At 35.2% G+C, this 21517-nt stretch overlaps 1 long non-coding RNA gene and 1 pseudogene across 12 annotated transcripts; both read right to left on the reverse strand.

Annotated features, from left to right (window-relative positions):
* Nucleotides 1-1319: 1319 nt before the first annotated feature.
* On the reverse strand, nucleotides 1320-8167 carry LOC142619073 (putative pentatricopeptide repeat-containing protein At3g25060, mitochondrial; annotated as a pseudogene).
* A 2333-nt stretch (nucleotides 8168-10500) lies between these two features.
* Nucleotides 10501-20257, reverse strand: LOC142619079 (uncharacterized). Of its 12 annotated transcripts, XR_012841428.1 has the most exons (8): nucleotides 19876-20257; nucleotides 19674-19769; nucleotides 18581-19591; nucleotides 18235-18361; nucleotides 17929-18081; nucleotides 13536-13721; nucleotides 11874-12053; nucleotides 10501-11458 (listed from the first exon to the last, which is right to left on the reverse strand). It is a non-coding gene; the product is annotated as an uncharacterized LOC142619079 (long non-coding RNA). The 12 variants fall into 12 exon arrangements; XR_012841433.1 differs by lacking the exons at nucleotides 10501-11458; nucleotides 11874-12053 and adding an exon at nucleotides 12161-12714; XR_012841431.1 differs by lacking the exons at nucleotides 10501-11458; nucleotides 11874-12053; nucleotides 13536-13721 and adding an exon at nucleotides 13732-15224 and having other exon boundaries at nucleotides 18581-18713; nucleotides 19484-19591.
* Between the last annotated feature and the right edge of the window lie 1260 nt (nucleotides 20258-21517).

Below are 21517 nucleotides of genomic sequence, written 5' to 3' on the forward strand. Positions count from 1 at the left end.
CAAGTTAAAATTTTTTTAAAACATATATTTTCATGAAATCTAATGGTGAAAAGCTACAATTCATGTCCTTAAACGAGCTCCCTGCCAAAAATATACATATTTTTCCAAAATTTAACATATTCTCTCTCTAATACCAAAAGTTATCACCTTCTCTCTCTAAGCTCACCACCACCCTCTGCACTGGCTTTGCTGAGTGCCACCAACTTGGTTGTGTTGGCCATAAAACCAATTGGGTCCAGCATAAAGTAAACCTATGGCCTTCAATTTCAATGCCACCAGAGAAGATAAAAAAGAATAGGGAAACTACTATCCATACATTTGGTTGTCATTATTGTAACAATGGGCATTTGAGTGGTAGAGGTTTAAATGAGGAGAATGTAAACAGAATAACACAATATTTACATGAAAAACCCTTTTGAAGGAGCAAGGAGAGTGAAAAACCACAGGTGAGGCAGGAAATCCTCTACCTCTAGCCACTAGTATTACTGATATTGTAAAAAGGGTGAAAAATAAAGTATCTCAGAGTGGTGAATTGTGCTCTTTATGGAGGTCAATCCCCCTCCCCAAGGGAGGATATGGACCCCTTACAAATGCTGAATCCTTATTGGCTGTGAATACAGTACAAAAACATTTTCTAAAGCAGAGGAACGGTGAAAATAACCCTTAACATTCCAAAAATGACAAAAGGTATGGACAATCAGCCATCAAGCAATAGTTCCACAAGAACTTCTTGATGTTGCCCAGCATTTCAATGAGCATGTTTAGAGGCCACTTGAGCATATGTCATTCTCACTTTATCCTTTAGTCCATGGCTACAAGAAGGAAAGGGAATTGTACCCTTTGCATAAGCTCAGAACTCTAGCATTCTTTCCCCAAAACAGGGAATATACACTGAATCTAATCTAAAGAGCTCACAACCTCAATTAGCCACTACAATCAATTATATTAAACATATATGTATTTGTATGTATGAAGTCACAAGTGATGTACTAAAACGAATTACAATTGGAAAATGGCTGCTCTTCATACCATTTCTGTAATGGTCTATATTATCAACTAAATACTAGAACATGTGAACCATATCCAGAAATAATAAACATATGAAATTCCCTAAGTTGTGGTTATACTCCCAGTTTTGCTTTTGTTAGAGAATCCATGTTCTAAAAGTCAAACCAAATAATATCCTCAAAAATTTTGAATTTTCACGCGGCAGAAGTAAAAGCCACCATATTATGAGATGAAAAAAATGTATCCCCTTTGACACTAGAAAGCAAGAGAAAAAAATAATAATTAAGAGTTCAAAATGATTAATTACCAGAGCTGTTCGAGGCAATCAGTCTTGTAGAAGCTAAGCGCCCAGGAAGACATTTGGATTAAAAAAAAAAAATCCCGCCAATCCTTTTCTTTGGCATTGCAATCAGAGATAAATCCTTCCAACAATCTGCATCTACCGTGAGCAATAAAGAAAGTGTATCATTTTCGACAAAATCTCTTTGAACTTGGCTGAAGTATATAGTATAAAGGTGAAATTGATAAAGTGGTGGATGTATATCAACAACCAAATTCTGCCAGCTACCCAGCTGGATATGGATATGTTGGATAGGACCATCTCAAAGGACTGTCCTGGTTACCAAGCTTCATCTATACACTCCTTAGAGGTTGTAGTATGCAATTGAGATGTTAGCTTGCTTGTCTCTTCCATTACCCCATTATAATATTAGCAACTTGCTTTCCTACAGAGATGTCAGATCCTACCCTAATATTTCAACACCTCAGCTGTGACAAATCCAGCAAAGAGAAAGGAAATCTATGCACATCAGCTTCACCAGTAGTCACCACATGAGCAGATCCCATTCTTGAAGTGATGAAATCGCTTCACATCCCTCACAACAATCTCCCTGTTAACAATTTTCGTAATGAATTTGGTTGCTTCATGGCAATCCCCACACACCCTAAGGTTCTTTATGATCAGTAATCTGGTTCCAGGCCCTGTGTTTAAGAGACCAAAAGCAATAGCAAGCCTCTCACTCTGATTACATAACTTCTTTTCTTTGACTCTCTTCAAGGGAATGCAAACAAATTCAGTCTTTGGGACATATCCAATAGCTCTCATTTTGTGGGCCAACTTATCCAAAAGTTACATCATATTCTCATATTGATAATGGCTCTTATCTTCCATAAGAAAAGCATAAAGTTTTCCTTTCACTTCCACTACACTATACGCTGGCACTCTCTCCACCCGTCTTTTTCATGATTTTTCTAGCACTAGCTACATCATCCCACTTCCCTCTGCCTTTGTATAGTAGTTTGAGACCAAAGTATAAATTCCCAAGTCATCTGGATTTAGCTCAAGAACCTTCTTTGTGGCCATCTCTCCAATCAACAACTTGCCATTTTTGCAGCAACCTGATAGGAGAGCAACCCAAACAGCAAGCCCAGATTCAGTATTCATGGAATCTATTAGCTCGCAAGCTCTTCAACTTGATTCGCATGAGCCAAAAGATCAACCGTACAAACATAATGCTTTTAAGTTGGAGGGACCTTATATTCACTAATCAAGCAATTAAACCAGTATTGAACTTCTTCCACAAGATCCAAGTGACTGAAGGCCAAGAGAAGGGAAGCAAAATTAGCATCATCTGGTTTTAAATTTGTTTTTGTCATCTCTAGGAAGAGTGACAGAGCTTTTTCCATGCCTATGAATTTCATAGCTGGTTATGATTATATTCCAAGATCGTGTCGTTGGACTTTGTTTGATCAAAGAGAGTGCATGCCCAAGAAAGGGCTCCACATTTTGAATATGTGACAAACACTGCAGTACCTAATACTTGATCAAAGTCGAGCCTTCTCACAATATATCCGTGTATAGATTTACCCAATTTCCAAAACCCAACTTGGGAACATGCTAGAAGTGCACTCACAAAACACCAGATCTGGTCTGTATCCACAACCCAGCATCTCTTCCAATCTACAAAACCATTTTGAGCATAGCCACCCAAAGATATGGCATTCTTATAAGGCATCTTCTTGAAAACATGGCAAGCAAAGCTTCAAATGTCCATTCTTGGCACACATATCCACAAGCTAGTTTGAACTACAAAATCCATAGGAAGATCTTTCTGAATCAAATACCCATGAACAGAAAGGCCTAGTTTTAAGTCCCTAAGATTTGCACAAACCTGTGTGAACCCCACCATCACTACCCCATCTCCTTCCATTCCCTCCTTTTGCATTCACCTACAGATATCAAACACTTCTATTGGCAGCCCACTCTTTGGAAACCCACATATCATAGTTGTCCAACAAAAAAGGTCCCTTCTTGGCATACTATCAAATACCACAATTACTTCATCCACCTTCTGACTCTTTGCATACAAAATCAAAACTGAAGACCCAACAAACACATCAAACTCAAACCCACAATCCATCACTCTACACCAAAGTTTCTCCCCCATTTTCAAATCCGACAACCTTGTGCATGCCTTGATGGCCACTGGAAAGTCAAATTATTGTTATCAGGTCTAACACCTTCCAAGATCATCTGATGATATATATTTACTGATTTAGAACTTCATCTGGGTACTCTTTACGTGAATGGGCTATTATCATGGCATTCCATGCATATATGCCTCTTTGAGGCAATACATCAAACAATTTTCGGGCAGCTTCAATGTTGCCTATATTTACACGTGACATATACTTTGGAGCACACTGCTGTTATTTACCAAAATACAGTGAGCATATAAGTTGACTGTAAATTTTCCTTCATCAACTAACAAGAAATGCTTCTTGTGGTGATGTGATGCGTCATTTTTGTATGCTTTAATGTCATGCCTCATGACCGTATGCACCCTTATCACCAAAACCAGAACTTCAAAAGAAGTTGAAAGGCTTCAGAAAGAAAAGACGCAACCCAAAGAAAAAGAAGAGAAAGCTTCTAAGGAGATAAAGAAATAGCTAAGAATAGAACTTGCCTTTGGGTAGCCATAAAGAAACTCAAGTATCCTTCCATTATGTGTACGTCGAGCTACAAGCATTTTTTGACAGCATGAATATCAGATAATTTAATTAGAAAGAATGTCTCCTTGCTCAAACTACCTTGATTAAATTTAATTGTTTAGCACCTCAAATTCAATAGCTAAGAATTTCCTGAAGAGCTAATGTGACAAAGCCTAATCTTTGACAGGAGACTAGGGGGAGGATGACATACCATAACAGTAACTTAGAAATGAAGAGCTCAAAAATAAAGAAGTCAGCTATTCAAGCATAGGAGACGTTATTCTAAACTCATTTTCCCTTCTCTTAATTTGAGCATGGGATCAATAATGGGTATTCATTTCTAGGTTGAAATTCCACGTCACAACTTCCAGTTCTTTCAATTTTATTCTACTTTTAAAATACTCTCTATTTTAATTATGACCTTCATATATAAGTTCAATGTGGTAAAGGGTTGGAAATTTCTGTCCAAGATAGATTGTACAACTCTTTCATGTGATTACATAATTAGCATGCATTTGACAACAAACTGAAGGAAAATACAAACTCACACTAAATTTATCCTGGTCCATACCAACAGATTTGAAGTAAACTAGTTAGATTACAAGGGAAGAAGAATACTGTTCAAAATCAATGACAATGCTTTCCTTGCGTCCTATCAATCCAATGACAGTCCTTGCCAGCAACACCAATAACTGCTCTGATTTCAGTCCTCCCTATTGCAAACCAGTAGAAAGAAATAACATCAGTTAATAGATAAAAGTGGGTCTAGATATGGACTTTCATCTAATTACAAACATCAAGTCTAGATATGGACTTTAAACCCAAACACATATTCTTCAATTACTAAAGAAGTAGCTCAAAGAGGTTACAAAAAAAAAAAAAAAAAACCACAATCAGAAGCAGAAAGTCATTAATATAGCAAAGCTTTGAATGGGTTTACCACTATAATACCATGAAATAGGTGAAAGCCTGAAAACAAAACTCACATTCATTAATATAGCAACGCTTTGCATCGCAGACAGATTCCCAGCCTGAGGCTCCACCTTGTTTGTTCTCTCAACCTCCTGAATGAACAACATTGCAACCTTCTTCTCCATCTCTCAAAACTACTCAGGTAAAATAAATTCACAACCTAAAATTCAAGAAAGCTCTCAGCCTATTCCCACTTCTACTCAATCTCCATCTCTCACAACCACTCAGGTACAACCAACTGGTACTACAAATTCACAACCTAAAATTCAAGAAAGCTCTCAGCCTACTCTCACTTCTACTCAATCTCCATCTCTCATAACCACTCAGGTACAACCAACAGGCCCAACGAATTCACAACCTACAGTTCAAGAAACCTCTCACCCTAGTCCCACTTCTACTCAAACCCTATCATCTGTATCTAAGCAAGAACCAAAGCCAGTAGTTGTGTCTCAGCCACCATCACAAGAACCTCAACCAAAGGCATAACCTTAACCTATACATACCCCGTTTAATGCATACCATCAAACAATGCAAACCGCAGTTCAAACTCCAATCTTCTTCCATGATTTCCGAAAGGTGATCAAAAAACACAATCATAACCCCATCCCTTCAAATCTTTAGTTATTTACTGTACCACTTAATGGGCCCTGCTAGCCCATCTTTTGCTTCTCTCTCATGGAATTCACCTTCTCTAACCGCCAACCATCATGGAGCCCAGCTATGAAGCTATCAGGCTTCATGTTCACATCAGGGCTGGGGCAGAACACGGACCCACCAACACCAATACCAGCACCGACAACAACACCATCATGAAATTCAACCCCATAGCCCTCATGACATTAACACAAGAATTCTTATAATTGATAAATTACTTATGCACAAAGAAACATGAAGCTATATTAGCTGATTCATGACACTTCTGAACAAATTGCAAATGAACAACTAATCAAGCTATTCTATATGCCATATCTTGCCACAAGTATTTTCCAACCAGTAACAACAATAACACAAGAATTCTTATAATTCTTAAAACGCAATAGAAGAATATTTAATGGAACAATAAGTTAATAGTCTTTTGTACATTGTAAGCATATACCTTCATAGATAACTGTAAAGATGAAAAAAAAAAAAAATTCCCATTGCTATCAAGATATGAATTACAGGTTTCTCTATTTAGAATTCAATCCCCATTTAATTCCCAACATTGAAGAGCCATTGTGATTTTGTAACCTTGGATTTAACAGTTTTAGCTTGAAAATGCATAATTATGTACACAATACAAACACTGAATTTCCAACAACTACATCTCAACCTCAAACAAGAAAAACTTTAAACCCAAACACATATTTTTCAACTACTAAAGAAGTAGCTCAAAGAGGTGATGGAACAAAAAAAACCACAATCAGAAGCAGAAAGTCATTAATATAGCAAAACTTTGCATAGGTTTACCGCTATAATACCATGAAATAAGTGAAAGCCTGAAAACAAAACTCACATTCATTAATATAGCAAAGCTTTGCATCGCAGATAGACACCCAGCCTGAGGCTCCACCATGTTTGTCCTCTCAACCAGCTGACCGAACAACATCACAACCTTCTTCTCCATATCTCAAAACCACTCAGGTACAACAAATTCACAACCTAAAATTCAAGAAAGCTCTCCGCCTACTCCCACTTCTACCCAATCTCCATCTCTCACAACCACTCAGGTACAACCAACTCGTGCTACAAATTCACAACCTAAAATTCAAGAAAGCTCTCAGCCTACTCTCACTTCTACTCAATCTCCATCTCTCAAAACCACTCAAGTACAACAAATTCACAACCTAAAATTCAAGAAAGCTCTCAGCCTACTCCCACTTCTACTCAATCTCCATCTCTCACAACCACTCAGGTACAACCAACTCGTGCTACAAATTCACAACCTAAAATGCAAGAAAGCTCTCAGCCTACTCTCACTTCTACTCAATCTCCATCTCTCATAACCACTCAGGTACAACCAACAGGTCCAACTAATTCACAACCTACAGTTCAAGAAATCTCTCAGTTTACTCCCACTTCTACTCAAACCAAAGCCAGTAATTGTGTCTCAGCCACCATCACAAGAACCTCAACCAAAGGTATAACCTTAACCTATACATACCCCATTTAATGCAATAAAAAAAATAATAAAAAAAAAAAACCATCAAAACATTGCTAGCCCATCTTTTGCTTCTCTCTCATGGAATTCACCTTCTCAAGCCTCCAACCATCATGGAGACTAGCTATGAAGCTATCAGTCTTGATGTTCACATTAGGGCTGGGGCAGAACACGGACCCACCAACACCAATAACAGCACCAACAACAACACCATTATGAAATTCAACCAAATAGCCCTCATGACACTAACACAAGAATTCTTATAATTCATAAGTTCCTTATGCACAAAGAAACATGAAGCTATATTAGCTAATTTACCAAAAAAAAAAAAAGGCTAGCACTAGTGCCAAAACTCTATAAACAACAAAGTGTTTTTATTTGTTGCAATGAAGTTTACAAGAGAAAAAGACACAATTGATTGTAAATCTTAATTTGCTTTAAAATTTTTATAAAAAAAAAAAAAGTCAGAGAGATGCTTCAACAAGGAATTGAAAATTTGATACCAAAGCATTATACCAAAATTTGCCAGTCAATGCAATGACTTCAAGTATGCCTTTGAACTATTCAATCTCAATTGTAAACAATACACCAAATATAAACACATAAACAAACCGAGTATGAACATTTGTTAAACACTTTAATAGTTGACGAATTTGAAGGGAGAGTGAAATACAGAAGGAAACCCTAAGTTTTGAGAACTTGAATCTGAAGCAAAGCGAAATCAATTTGATGGCAAGGATAGCCATAACTCTGTTTAGCTTTTATTAACATTTTTTAGTGACCGTGGATAAAAATATGTTGAAAAAACTCAAGTTGTTTGTAGTGCAAATCGCCAATAACAATAATATACAGCATTTGCAATTATAATACAAAATCAATTTCCATGATACAAATCATCTACTTTTACCTTAGAGAGATACACGTCCAAAACATGGCCAAACTGACTGAAATGCGACCACACATTATCAACTCTAGCTTCAATTGCAAAGCCATTCCGCCGTAGATCGTCGTATATCGTCGACCAACGAAGATCAATCAAGAGAGAGAGGGAAAGCGATAGAGAGAGAGAGAGAGAGAGAATGTTGTAGATCAAAAACAGATTGGTCGAGTTCCATTTACCTTTTAACCCAAACAACCAAGCCCGAATAGACATGAGCCAGCAACCCAACCTATCACAATAAAGCCCAGATTGAAATTTAACCCAACTCAAGCCAAGCCCACAACATAAATATACCAACAGCCTAACCCAAACATAATTCTACTATATAAAATTCCCAAACCCAAAATCAGAATTTCCTAACTAATAATAATAATATTAATAAACCCCATGAGCACATAAATAATTAGAAAATTTCTCCAAACTCCTTGACATCACATAAATATTTAATTTTAGATATGTTTTCAAGCATTTTTTGTTTTTGTTGTTATATAATTTTTAAACCTAAAATAAACATAAATTATGTCTAAAAATATTTAAATTATACATAAAAATAAATATTAAATAATCAATTGATATTTATTTGGCCCTGCCATTGGGAAAAGTGGATATGGAATAGGTTTGTTTTTTTGGTTCACAGTTATTGAATTTTTAGTTAGTCCACCTCAATGTTGTTCTAGTAGATACCCACTATTCTTCTCTTTCAGTTTTCTGGAAAAGATATTATTATTTTGTTTACTAATTTTTTTTGTGAGATTAAATATTACTCATCTGGGGTTTGGTAATGCCTCAATTAAAAAGGGCGTACTTTTGATGATGTTTAATGTTCCCTCTCATTTTTTAATATGATTTTCTGCAAAATCATCTAATTAGAAATGCCAAGTTTTTTCATGAAATCCCCAAGTATAGGAATAGTTTATCTTCAGTTGCATAGCATGTTCAGGGCCAAGAGCCTTATAACTCATGCCATAACTTGCTCCATTTTATTAAGAGACCAGCCTCTCCCCCATATATATATAGCATGTCTAGGTGTTATATTATGTATTGTCCATCCTAGCTTCTCCAGACAATTAATTGACATTTGATATTTTGTATCTTTGTCTAAGTTCTTGATGTTGGAAAATTTAAGGAAAGTGAATGGAAATAAGAAAGGAAGAAAGAGGTTTAGTGACATGAAAAGATCATTTTTTTTTTATTTAAAGAATGGTATTTGTCTCCACTCAGAGAAGTTTGCTAATGGGTTTGCAAGAAAATTATCTCCTAAATAAAATTAAACAAGATTCTACAAGTAGCAAGATTGGAGAATTATGTGAATTCTTTATTTGGAGAAAAAAATTAAAAGGAGAAAACTTAAATATGGTAGTTTATTTATTAGCAACTAAGAGTTGCCAAAGAAAATAGACATTTAAAGGTCACTTTTGCTGAAACAAACACGCTAAAATGTTGCCAAAACTCCCTCATTTGTTTTGCAAAATTTTCTAGAAAACATGTTTTATTGCAGTTGTTGCTTGAGCAAACTACCCTTATAACTTGAGTAAGTTCTTCAATAATAGAAACAAATTTCACACTAAGAATCTCACCTTTCCCTCGCTCAAGCAAGGTTTAGACAGAAAGTTGGCTTGTCCTTTGCAGCAGTCAAACCTAATATTGCTTGAGAAAAACTAAATCTTGCTTGAGCAAGACACTGAAATTCAATTTAATTTAATTTTTTAAAATACTCTATTTTAATTACAACCTTCTGTGTACAAGTTCAATGTGGTAAAGGGTTGGAAATATCTGTGCAAGATAGATTGTACAACTCTTTCATGTGATTATATAATTAGCATGCATTTGACAACAAACAGAAGAAAAATACAAACTCTATCACACTAACTTTATCATGGTCCAACCCGACAGATGTGAAGCAAACTAGTTAGGTTACAAGGGAAAAAGTATATGGTTCATAATCAATGACAATGCTTTTCTTCAGTCTACCAATCCAATGATGGCCCTTGCCAGCAACACTAACAACTGCTCTGACTTCAGGCCTCCCTATTGCAAACCAGCAGAAAGAAAGAAGACAACTTAATAGACAAAAGTGGGTCTAGAAATGGACTTGCATACAATTACAAACATCAAGTTTAGATTGATTTGAACTTAAATGCATATTGACTCAGCCAGAAGCACTTCTTCTTAATTAAAGTGACACATATGACATCAATCATAAGTCCAAGATCATGTAGGATAGAATGCAGACTTTGGAAGATTTGAACAAGAAAGTTAAACAGAGCAAATACATCAATTTGGTTATCACAAATTTTTGGTAACTGTTAAAAAGTATTCATCCTTCAAAATTTTGGATTTTATTTTACATATTTAAGATTATACATACTCAATATATATATATATATATATATATATATATATATAAATTTATACATAAGATTTTATAAGAATATTTTCCCCTGGCCCTAACATGGATGATGGATCTGCCAATGCAGACCATTGCAACAACTTCTGGAAGTGAGACTGAGTATACTAAAAGAATTCCAGCAAGCTGACATGTAAGGCAAACTGCAATAAACCCAACAGGTGGTCTTGATATGGTAGGGCTACCGAACGAAGAATATAGGCACTTTTAGTTTGTAGCATGTAACAGAGAAGGGCTGTAATGCCATGGTGTGGAACAGAGTATAACAGTTAAACAACCAGTAGACGGATATTATATTTAAGAGAAAGTTTAGGGGCACAACTTTTGCTACAACTTTAAAGTGGTCAATAGTGAGTCGAAGAAAAAACGTGGTAAGTTTATGTGAAAGTAATTGTTCACCATTCATAGTTGACTACTTCAAGTTAGGGTAAAAGTGGGGGCAAATCGAGTGGTTAAAGAAGAAAGTTAAATTTATACTTGTAATCTTTCCACTAGTGTATAAAATCTTACCTTTCTACTAAAAAAAAAATCTTTAAAAAAAATCTATTGGCAGAAGACTAGGGGTGGATGACATACTAGTAACTTAAGAAGAGCTCAAAAGTCACAAAGGGCAGTACAAGTAGAAGAGAGCCTATTCTACAACTTGTTAAACCTTTTCTTCAAGCATGGGATCAACAGATGTTATTAGTGTTTCAGGTTAAAATCCCTTATTACAACTTCTAGTTCTACTGGGTCTTACTTCACCATTACAATTTTGCCTATTTCTTCCCCTAATATCAATTATCAATTAACAAAGGAGACCCCAATTGTAAGATAAAGAAGCCATGTATTACTGTTTGCTTGAACTCTGCATATCATCATGATGTTATAAGACAAAGCCTACATTTACTGCACTGCCAAGCTTGGGCAACGGCTAGCAATTAAAAAGCTTCAATGCAACCGCATCAAACAATCTGAAAGTGACACACACCGTATATATGTGACAACCACATCAATTCACCTAGATGGAACAACATGACATCAGTTTCCAAGTGACAAATAAGACGATTGAAAGTTTATAATTCCAAATTGTCAACAAGAAATACCTTAGGCCCTATTTTTCTTAATACAACAAACATAAAAACGAAACTGTTTCCTTAGATGAATTCTCTTTCCTCCTTTTTCTTAATACATTATTCTTCACCATCAAAAAAAAGAAAAAAGTTGCATTAGTTTAATTATTAAGTTTATTGGGTCTTTCCTTCACATATGTATTCAAATTTCAAATATAACAGCTTAATAATATTCAAGGTCTATTAGACTCAACAAGAAAACTATGCAAATGATTTCATCATCCTTTTTACAATTGTAAGCCGCCACACCAGTGCTATAAAAATTAATTAAAAGAAGCAAAAGAAAAACTCTCTTGAATCTACCTTTGAAATGGTTGATGCAGTGGGGGGAAAAAAATCACAATCTCAACCGCATTTCATAACCTCCAATCCTGGACCAATGGGTGTAAATTCAATCTCAATCTGCCTGAATATATCAACATCTGCTTGACTCAATTTTTCTTTCCATTCCTCATTGAATGATTGAACAATGGGATAGTAATTCTGCAATAAGGGATATGATTCAATTTCACCAAATTCTTCCGGAAAAACAAAAGTCACTAGACACGAATTGAAATCTATCGCTTATCAATGAACTCTAAAGTCTATGCGTAGTTTTATAACTTCTCCAGTTAAACAATGAATTAAGTTGGGGAAATGGACGATGCTGGCGGAGTACAAAAATAGCGCACACAATGACTCCCATCAATTTATTACATAAATTTGAAGGCACTTGCAGATTCATTGAAGCCCCTACGCTTTGATGAGTGAACCATTATGGAATTTCTCTTCCAGGAATAGCGAGCTGATGACCTATTTAGTGGTACTTTTAGGAAGGCCAACAAAAATATTTCCCCTGAGATCTAAATGGCTTAAAAAATAAAAAAGAATTAAATGGGGTGAGTTTTTTTTTTGTTTTTGATAGGCATAAATTAAATGGGGTGAGTTCTATTCATATTAAAATTAAATAATTAATGTAAAACAATTTTTCAATATTATTTGAGCTACATTCTTCACGAGCATGTTTATATTTCTGTGTAACAGCAATAATATTCCATTATCTGTTCTCCAAGTGAAGCCAGGGAGTCGTATGTTGTAGGGCAGTTGTGTTCCCGCTACATCTGTTATCTCTATGCTTGATGCTGGTGTGATTGTATTTGATGTCCTAGTAAGAGTCAAGATGTAATTAGGACAAGCTAGGATTTGCAACGAGAGTTTTGTTCTTCTTTGAATTTATCTGTTTTATGTCTAGTATTCTGTTGTTGATACAAGTATGTTATGAGTGGCTTTGCACTGCGCCTTTTCTTAATAATATATTGTCATTTATCCAAAAAAGACAACTAGGTACAATATCATATAGGCATGCAATTTTGGAAACTTGATTGACAAGAAACTTAAATAGAGGAAATATGTAAATTTGGTATAAATTTCTGCTTAACTGTTAAAGTATTTATCCACAGAAATTTGAAAGAGAAAGAAAATGATGCAGTGCTAATCTGCATTAAAGTTACTCATGGGAAAGTCAAATCACAAAGAAAATAGGAAATAAATGAGCTATTTAAAATAAATCTTTGATAGAGGACTAGAGGGTGGATGACACACCAGTAACATAGAAATGAAAAGCTAAAAAATAATGAAGGTAGCAGTGCAAGCAAATGAGAGGTTATTCTAAAACTCATTTTCCCTTGTCTTTAAGCATGAGATTAATGGTATTGTCTTTTAGTTTGAAACATTGCATCACAGCTTCAAGTTCTACTAGTCTAGCTTCACCATTACAATTTTGATTATTTCTTTCTCTATTATCAAACATCAATTGACAAATAAGACCCCAATTATCTGATAAAAAGGCCATGTAGTGACAAAGCCCTCATTTCTACATTGTCAAGCTTGGGCAACAACTAGCAATTGAAGCTTCAATACAACTGAATAGATTCAACCAATATGGACAAGACCCACATATTATCTAGGAGAATCATGTCAATTCACCTGGATGGAACAACATGACATTGGTAGACAAAGGTCATAGCTGGATGCTCATAGACTGAAAAAGAAGTGTGTAGCCAAAGGTCGTAGTCAGTGTACAAAACTTCCACCTTTTGCCGAGTTTAGAGGAGGTCATGGAAGGCAGCCTTAACACAACTAATGATATTCAACTGATAGCAGAGAATCCATCTATTGCAAATATTAAAGAAAGAAATCAATATTATTGCTTTACGTTATTAACACAATAGAGCTAACCTGTCATACAGAGACACACATCAGGTGTTGAAAACATTTCATTTTCAATGAAAACAGGAAATAATGGTATTAATTGAGTCACTTATTTTGGGACCCAGAAAAACAAAAAGGCCACATCAAAAGGAGCCTAATTTAATAATTACAATTACAAGCCCAATTTTAGGGCAAACTCAACAAAAACTCCAAACACCTAAAAGCAAAATTTCCACATTTCAAATCAAGAAAACAGAACAAAATCAGCAAAATTTGTAACTACCTTAGAGATCATCAACAGTATAATCAAAAAAATAATTGATTAAGTTTCAGACTTGGGAAAATTTCGAAGTCCAGGTGCATATGTTGTCCTACAAGACCAATCATTTAAAGGCTACAAATCCCACATGCATATCTGGGAGCAAAATCCTTTTTAAGTATTTCAACATATAAGGTAACTTTCATTACTAGAATAATTTCCAAATTACCTTAGACATAAGAGACCAAGTTGCATAGGTTTAACTATTAATTAACTGACTCTTTACTTAACCTACGTGTGCGCGCACACGCACATGCACACGCCCACACACACAAACACACATATATATAATAGGTTCAAGCTACACATTTTTGAAAACATAGATTTTCATGAAATTTAATGATGAGAAAACACTACTAGTCATGTCATTAAACGAGACTAATACCGAAAGTTATCACCATCTCTCTCTAAGCTCACCTCCTCCTCCTCCTTCTCCACTGCTTTTGCTGAGCGCCGACAACTTGGTTGTGTTGGCCATAAAATCAGCTGGGTCCCGCATAAAGGAAACCTATGGCCTTCAATTTCAATGCCACCAGGGAAGATCAAAAGGTATTGGGAAGCTAAGTATCTATAAATGTATGGGATAGTTAAGGTTTAGAAATGGGTTTTCAAGGAAAGTGGGTTTAGTTTGGTTGACTATCCATACATTGGTTTTCATTGTTGTAACAACAATAGGCATTTGAGTGTTAGAGGTTTAAATGATGAGAATGTAAAGACAATAACACAATATTTACATTGAAAATCCTTCTGCATAAGCAAGAAAAGTGAAAAACCATAGGTGAGGCAGGGAATCCTCTACCTCTAGCCACCAATATAACTGATATTAGAAAAGGGTGAACAATGAACAGTATTTCACAGTGGTGAATTGTGCTCTCTATGGAAGTCAATCCCCTTCCCCTTTATAAGCCAAGGGAGGAGGTGGAGCCCTTACAAATGCTGAATCTTATTGGATGTGAATACAGTACAAAAACATTTTCTAAAGTAGAGGAAAGGTGAAAATAACCCTTAACATCCCCAAAATGACAAAAGGTATGCACAATCAACCATCGAGCGATAGTTCCACAAAAACTTCTTGATGTTACCCAGAATTTCAATGAGCACTTCCAAAAGCCACTTGAGCATCCCACTTATCCTTTAGTCCATGACTACAAGAAGAAAAGGGAACTGTACCCTTTGCATAAGCTCAGAACTCTAGCATAATTCCCCAAAACAGGGAAGAAAATACATTGAATCTAATCTAAAGAACAAGCTCTATTAGCCACTACAATTATATATATATGTGTGTGTGTGTGTGTGTGTGTAGCCACAAGTGATGTACTAAAATGAATTACCAGATACAATAGGAAAAGGGTTGCTCTTCAGACCATTTCTGTAATGGTCTATATTCTCAACTAAATACTAGAACATGTGAACTGTATCCAGAAATAATAAACATATGGAATTCCTTCAGTTGTGTCTATACTCCCAATTGTGCTTTTGTTAGGAAATCCATGTTCTAAATGTCAAACCAAATAATATCCTCAAAATTTTTGAATTTTCATACAGAAGAAGTAAAAGCAATAGTATTATGAGATGAAAAAAATGTATTGCCTTTGACACTAGAAAGCAAGAGAAAAAAATAATTAAGAGTTCAAAAAGATTAATTATCGGAGCTATTAGAGGAAAATCAAACTTGTTGATGCTAAGCACGGAAGAAGACATTTGGATTAAAAAATATCCTGCAAGCCTTTTTCTTTGGCATTCCAATCAGAGATAAATCCTTTCAACAATTTGCATCTACTGTGAGCAATAAAGAAACTGTATCATTTTCGATAAAATCTCTTTGAACTTGGCTGAAGAATATAGTATAAAGGCAAAATTGATAAAGTGGTGGATGTATATCAACAACCAAATTCTGCCAGCAATTCAGCTGGATATGGATATGTTGGATGGAACTATCTCCAAGGACTCTACTGGTTACCAAGCTTCATCTATACACTCTTTAGAGGTTGTAGTATGCAATTGAGATGTTAGCTTGCTTGTCTCTTCCATTACCCCATTATAATATTAACAACTTGCTTTCCTACAGAGGTGTCAGATCCTACCCTGATATTTCAACACCTCCTCTGTGAAAAATCCAGCATAGAGAAAGGAAATCTACGCACATCAGCTTCACTAGTAGTCACCACATGAGCAGATCCCATTCTTGAAGTGATGAAATCACTTCACATCCCTAACAACAATCTCTGTGTTAACAATCTTTGTAATGAGCTTAGTTGCTTCATGGCAATCCCCACACACCCTAAGGTTCTTTATGATCAGTAATCTAGTTCCAGGCCCTGTGTTTAAGAGACCAAAAGCAATAGCAAGCCTCTCACGGTGATTACATAACATTTTTTCTTTGACATCCTCATCAAGGGAATGCAACACAAATTTAGTATTTGGGACATATCCAATAGTTCTCATTTCATGAGCCAACTTATCCAAAAGTTGCATCATATATTTATATTGATAATGGCTCTTATCTTCCATAAGAAAAGCATGAAGTTTTCCTTTCACTTCCACTACACTCTATGCTGGCACTTTCCTACTTCCCCCTGCCTTTGTATAGTAGTTTGAGACAGTGACACTGCACAGAACAAAAAACACCCCTACCTGCGTTCTCTCTCCTTCATCTTTCATTTTTCTGCTATTCCTCTCCACTTTCATCTTCTCCCATCAGAAAACCCAGAAAATGACTGAAACAACCAAGCCAAAACACTCTTCCTCCCACTTTGATCTTCTCCCACTTCTGGCACGTGTTCTCTTCTTCTCTCTCACCTCTCTTTCATTTTCTTTCCCTTCCCGCAAAACCCAGGGGCAGGGGCAGGGGCAGGGTGCTTAAGAATGCATCATGTGATCACGAAGCTTTAACAATCTGCCAAACAGTAGCATATTCTAAGAAAAGAAAAATTAATACTATACCATTATAGGTTTGACTTGATGGTAATTTACAAGTATGAAGGAAATCCCATAACTTTATTGTTTAACTCAAAAAAGTGTTCAATTCTGATGGTTTTATTTTTTAAAGGGGTTGTAAAGTGTTTTAAAGGGATTGAAGCTCTCTTAACTAAAAAAAATCTCTCTCTCTCTCTCTCTCTCAAAAAAAAAAAAAAAAAATTCACTAATGTCATCAAATGCAAATTCTTAAAGTTGAATTAACGATTCATTCTCTATAAATCCAAAACTATAATACAGTTTTACTATAATTTGCCAAATACCCAAAGCATTTGATGCAATGTTAGAAACTCCAATAAATAAAAAGTGAGATTCAAATGGCCTTGTTTGTATGCATCACATTATAGCTTCAGTACCAAATACTGGTCTGTTCTGATTACCAAAGAAAACAATTTTAGAATAACCTGTTTGAATAGATCAGCCCCACTTAGCCCTAGGATGAAACAAAATTTATTAAATACTTGTCTCCAAACCCACGTATAAGAAGGAGAAAATATTTGCATTTTTTAAAATCTGTAGCACAAGCACACAGACTACAACACAAGCACACAATTTTTTTTTTTAAAATTGACAGAGCACACAAACTACAGCACAAGCACATCCGTATATCCAAACCCACAGCATCACATCTCCATCTCCAAACACCCAAAGCATGTGTATAAGCAGAAAAAATGCAATCTTTACATCATCAAGCGTTTCTCAGTACTCAACATAAGCTTCTAAAAAGATGTCTTTGAAAATAAGTCTACGAAAGAAAATATCAGGTGCTCACAGGAAAAAAAATTTAACAGAAAAAAAAAGAAAAAAAAAAGAAAAAGAACAAATGTGACAATGGACATGGAAAATGGAGAGGGAGAGAGAGATAGTGGTCACCTGTGAGAAGATCTAGAAACTTGATCAAGTCGAGTGACAGCCTGCTGGTGACAGAGCGAGCCTTGCCGGTGAAGAGCTTGGTTCTCTTTGGTCAGAAACTTCGATCATGGATGGGTTCTTTTCGGCTGGCCAAGAGCTTTGGTTTCATCAGATCTTTGTAATGAAACGAAAAAGAGCAAATGTGAGAGAAGGAAGAGATAAGGTTGTGGGGAAGAGTAAAGCGAAAATGAAGGAAAAAGTCTGAAATGAAATGAAAAAGAAGAAATGTGCCAAACAGTAATATCAATGGTTGACGCAAAAACTCACTGGGAATTTTTTGCAAAATGACACCATTTTGCTAACAATTTTGTTAGTTAGCCATGCCTTCTTCATGCTATTGCTTCTGTGTTTTTGATAGGTTCACGCAATTGCTTTTGTATACGTAATCTAAGTACTAATAGAAGAAGTGATAGAGAATGAGAATAGGAGTTAGGAGAAAAAGTCATGTGTGAGGATGAAGACATAAAGGCTAAATGTGGTAGTGGTACCAACAAGCTAAATGAGAAGCATTCTGATTCCTTTTTAAATAAGCAGGACAAATGGCAGAAATTCAAACTTTTCAAAAAAAAAAAAAAAAAAAACAAAAACAAAAACAAAAAGGAATGCATGCTACCATTTAAAACTTAGCTGATTTGGAACTGTAAATGAATGTAATTTTGTTTCTTTCTCAAAGAATGCACCACAGTGGAAGAGGGATCTGCAGCCACCATATCATTCGCAATAGGAGCAGCATTCTCTAATACAATCTGCAAGAAACAGAATTCATAAAAAACTAGTGCACCAACAATAAAATGAGAACAAGTTGTATTATTATTGTCTTCAATGTAATGATATTCAATCCAGTATAGGTCCTGTATACTTCACATGTTCAATTAGATTAATAGAGTTTTCTTCAAATTAAAGTGAAATTCAAATCCAACAGAGATTGCACAAAGAAAAATGTAACAGGAATTTACGAAAGCTTTCACTAGATTAATTAAGTCAGACTACTTCTTTCTTATATTTCAAATTCCAACAACTGGGACTAGCCAATTAGGCCAGTTGATTTCTAAGATTCTGCTTCCACTACTAGAACTATGATGAGTCTTCAATCACAAGTTGTCTTTCTTAAGTTAATTCAAGAGTTGCAATCAGATACAGCAACTTTTTATAGGGATTGTGGAGAAGTACTTATAACTATCACAATACAAGTGCCATATTCACAGAACATGGTGTCCGTAGACTAGATCAACCATGTTTTCGAAACTTCACCCGCACCCAAAATGCTAATCCAGACCCTTTTAAATTCCAGGCTCAAATGTGCTATCAACTCTCTCTTACTTATTTTAAAATAACAAATGTGACTAAGGGACAATGGGGTAGCGATTCCCCTCTCCTCCCACAGGTTGAAAATAGAACCCAATACCTGCACTTTTAGAGGGTTAAGATCATAGAAGGAGTTCGTCATATTATCAAAAATGGTAATTTAGTTTTAAAAGAAAGTGTAAAGATTCAAGAAAATTAATATAAACATCACCATCATGCATTAACGGTGTCGAAAATTTAACTTCTTTCCTTTCTATACTGATTGGCTTCTGTGTATACATAAACCAGTAGATCAACATCAACAAATTTTTCTTTCAACCTGGGGCAAAAATGCATCATGATATTAGCTTCATAAGAAGCCAAAACATATGGGCAAAGCCCAAAGAACTAGCGAAGGATACCTCTTGACCTTGTATTAAATTTTTGCGTCAGGCAACCCAGGCAGCTGAAGAATCATTTGCTAAGGTCACAAACCCAAAGCCTCTACGATAAACTTTCTTCACATCCCGCACATACCAGAACAAATGGCATGAGTAGAAAACAAGTTAGTTAAAACCGTAAAAATTTGAGGGCCACAGTGAAAGTTGAGCTATCAGGTCTTACACTGTCCAAGATTATCCGATGATAGAGACATGGAACTTCAACTGGGTACTCTTTACGCGAATACACAATGATCATGGCATTCCATGCATCTATGCCTTTTGAGGCAATACATCAAACACTTTTGGGGCAGTTTCAATGTTGCCCATATTTACATAGAACGCGATGAGTCCACCATTGGAGCTTCCGTGCTTGAAGAGACCGATCAAGAACATGAGTGCATGGGTTTTAGCAAATGGGTGCTTTGCGTTTACAGGCTATGAGGAGAGGTGTAAGACGCTTTGGACATGAAATGCTTCTCTTATGGTGATGTGATAGCTTGAGCAAAGTAACAGTCCCGAAATAGGCGATTACAAGATTCGGCTTCATCATTGGTGTGATTGACCTCTCCAAGTAAAAGTCGAAGAAGGCCATATCTTCATTATTATTATTTTTTTTACTTTTGAAACTTTATTAAGATTTTATAATTTACTACTTTTTAAAACTTCAGCTTTAAATTGTAATTCTTGAAATTGTAGAGTTTAATTTGTTACAACCCTAAACTCTAGTGTTTAAATTGTAATTTTTCCTAAATACAATACTTTTTAGGAGGGGGCTATAATAAGTAAATTAAATCTTAAGAGGGGAGTAGGAAATCTAACCTATTAATTTTTAACTATATATATATAGACACATTTTAAAGGGGGAAAAAGAAAAGAACAGGGCCTTTCTAGTCTAAATGTGTTTCCGTTCTGACTTTAAGTTCATTTGTTTAAGAAATTATAAGGTCTTTATGGTGGATAACTGACATGGTCCATCGGTCTACAAAAAAATTCTCATCTATTTAAAATTGCTGAGTCATAAAAAAATTTTAAACAAAAATTGATTACTGATTCAAGAATTTTAAACAAGTGGGAGTCTTTTAGTGGAATGATGGACAAGTGATATGATTTATCATAAGGATCGTATAATTTCTCTGTTTGTTCAAAGAAAAGGAAAAATAAGTGAAAACATTTGAAAAATCACAAGTGAAGTGAATGAATGACAAATGCACCATCAACCACTCATAGTCACAGAATGTATTTGTTCTGAAATTTGATAGATGGGTCATGGATGCAACAAGGAATTTCCCAGGCAATAAAACTATCAATTAAAAGTTAAAAGACTTGAGGCAAATGATCTATCTATCTATATTCATTCCAATTTAGTATTGCCTGGAATATGATGATTGGTTTTTGCTTTTACAAAACAACTAGTTGCAGACCCACGTGATGCATGTGAATCAATAATTATTTTATAATTGTAATTGTAATATAATGTATAATTTGTTCTCCCTAAAAATTAAACAATTGCTATTCATTCCAATTAGGTCTACTTTAGACCACTTTGGTCCCATTCGGTCCAATTTGGTCCATTAGGTCAATTTCGGTCCATTTTGGACAAATTGGGACTTAAATTGATTCTTTTGTAGGTTGTCTTATCAAGTTTAGCTCAAAAATTTATTTCTTTTTCTTAATTTTTGGGTTGAAAAATATCAAATTTTATTATATCCGGGCTAAACTCTCTACTTTTGAATTAAAAAAATACAAAAAAATAAACATTAGAAATTAGAAATATGAACCCTAAAAAAACAATAAAAATGATAAATATTCAAAATATTATTTGG

The sequence above is a fragment of the Castanea sativa genome, chromosome 12 (genome assembly GCF_040712315.1).
Source record: "Castanea sativa cultivar Marrone di Chiusa Pesio chromosome 12, ASM4071231v1".
NCBI classification, from domain to species: Eukaryota; Viridiplantae; Streptophyta; class Magnoliopsida; order Fagales; family Fagaceae; genus Castanea; species Castanea sativa.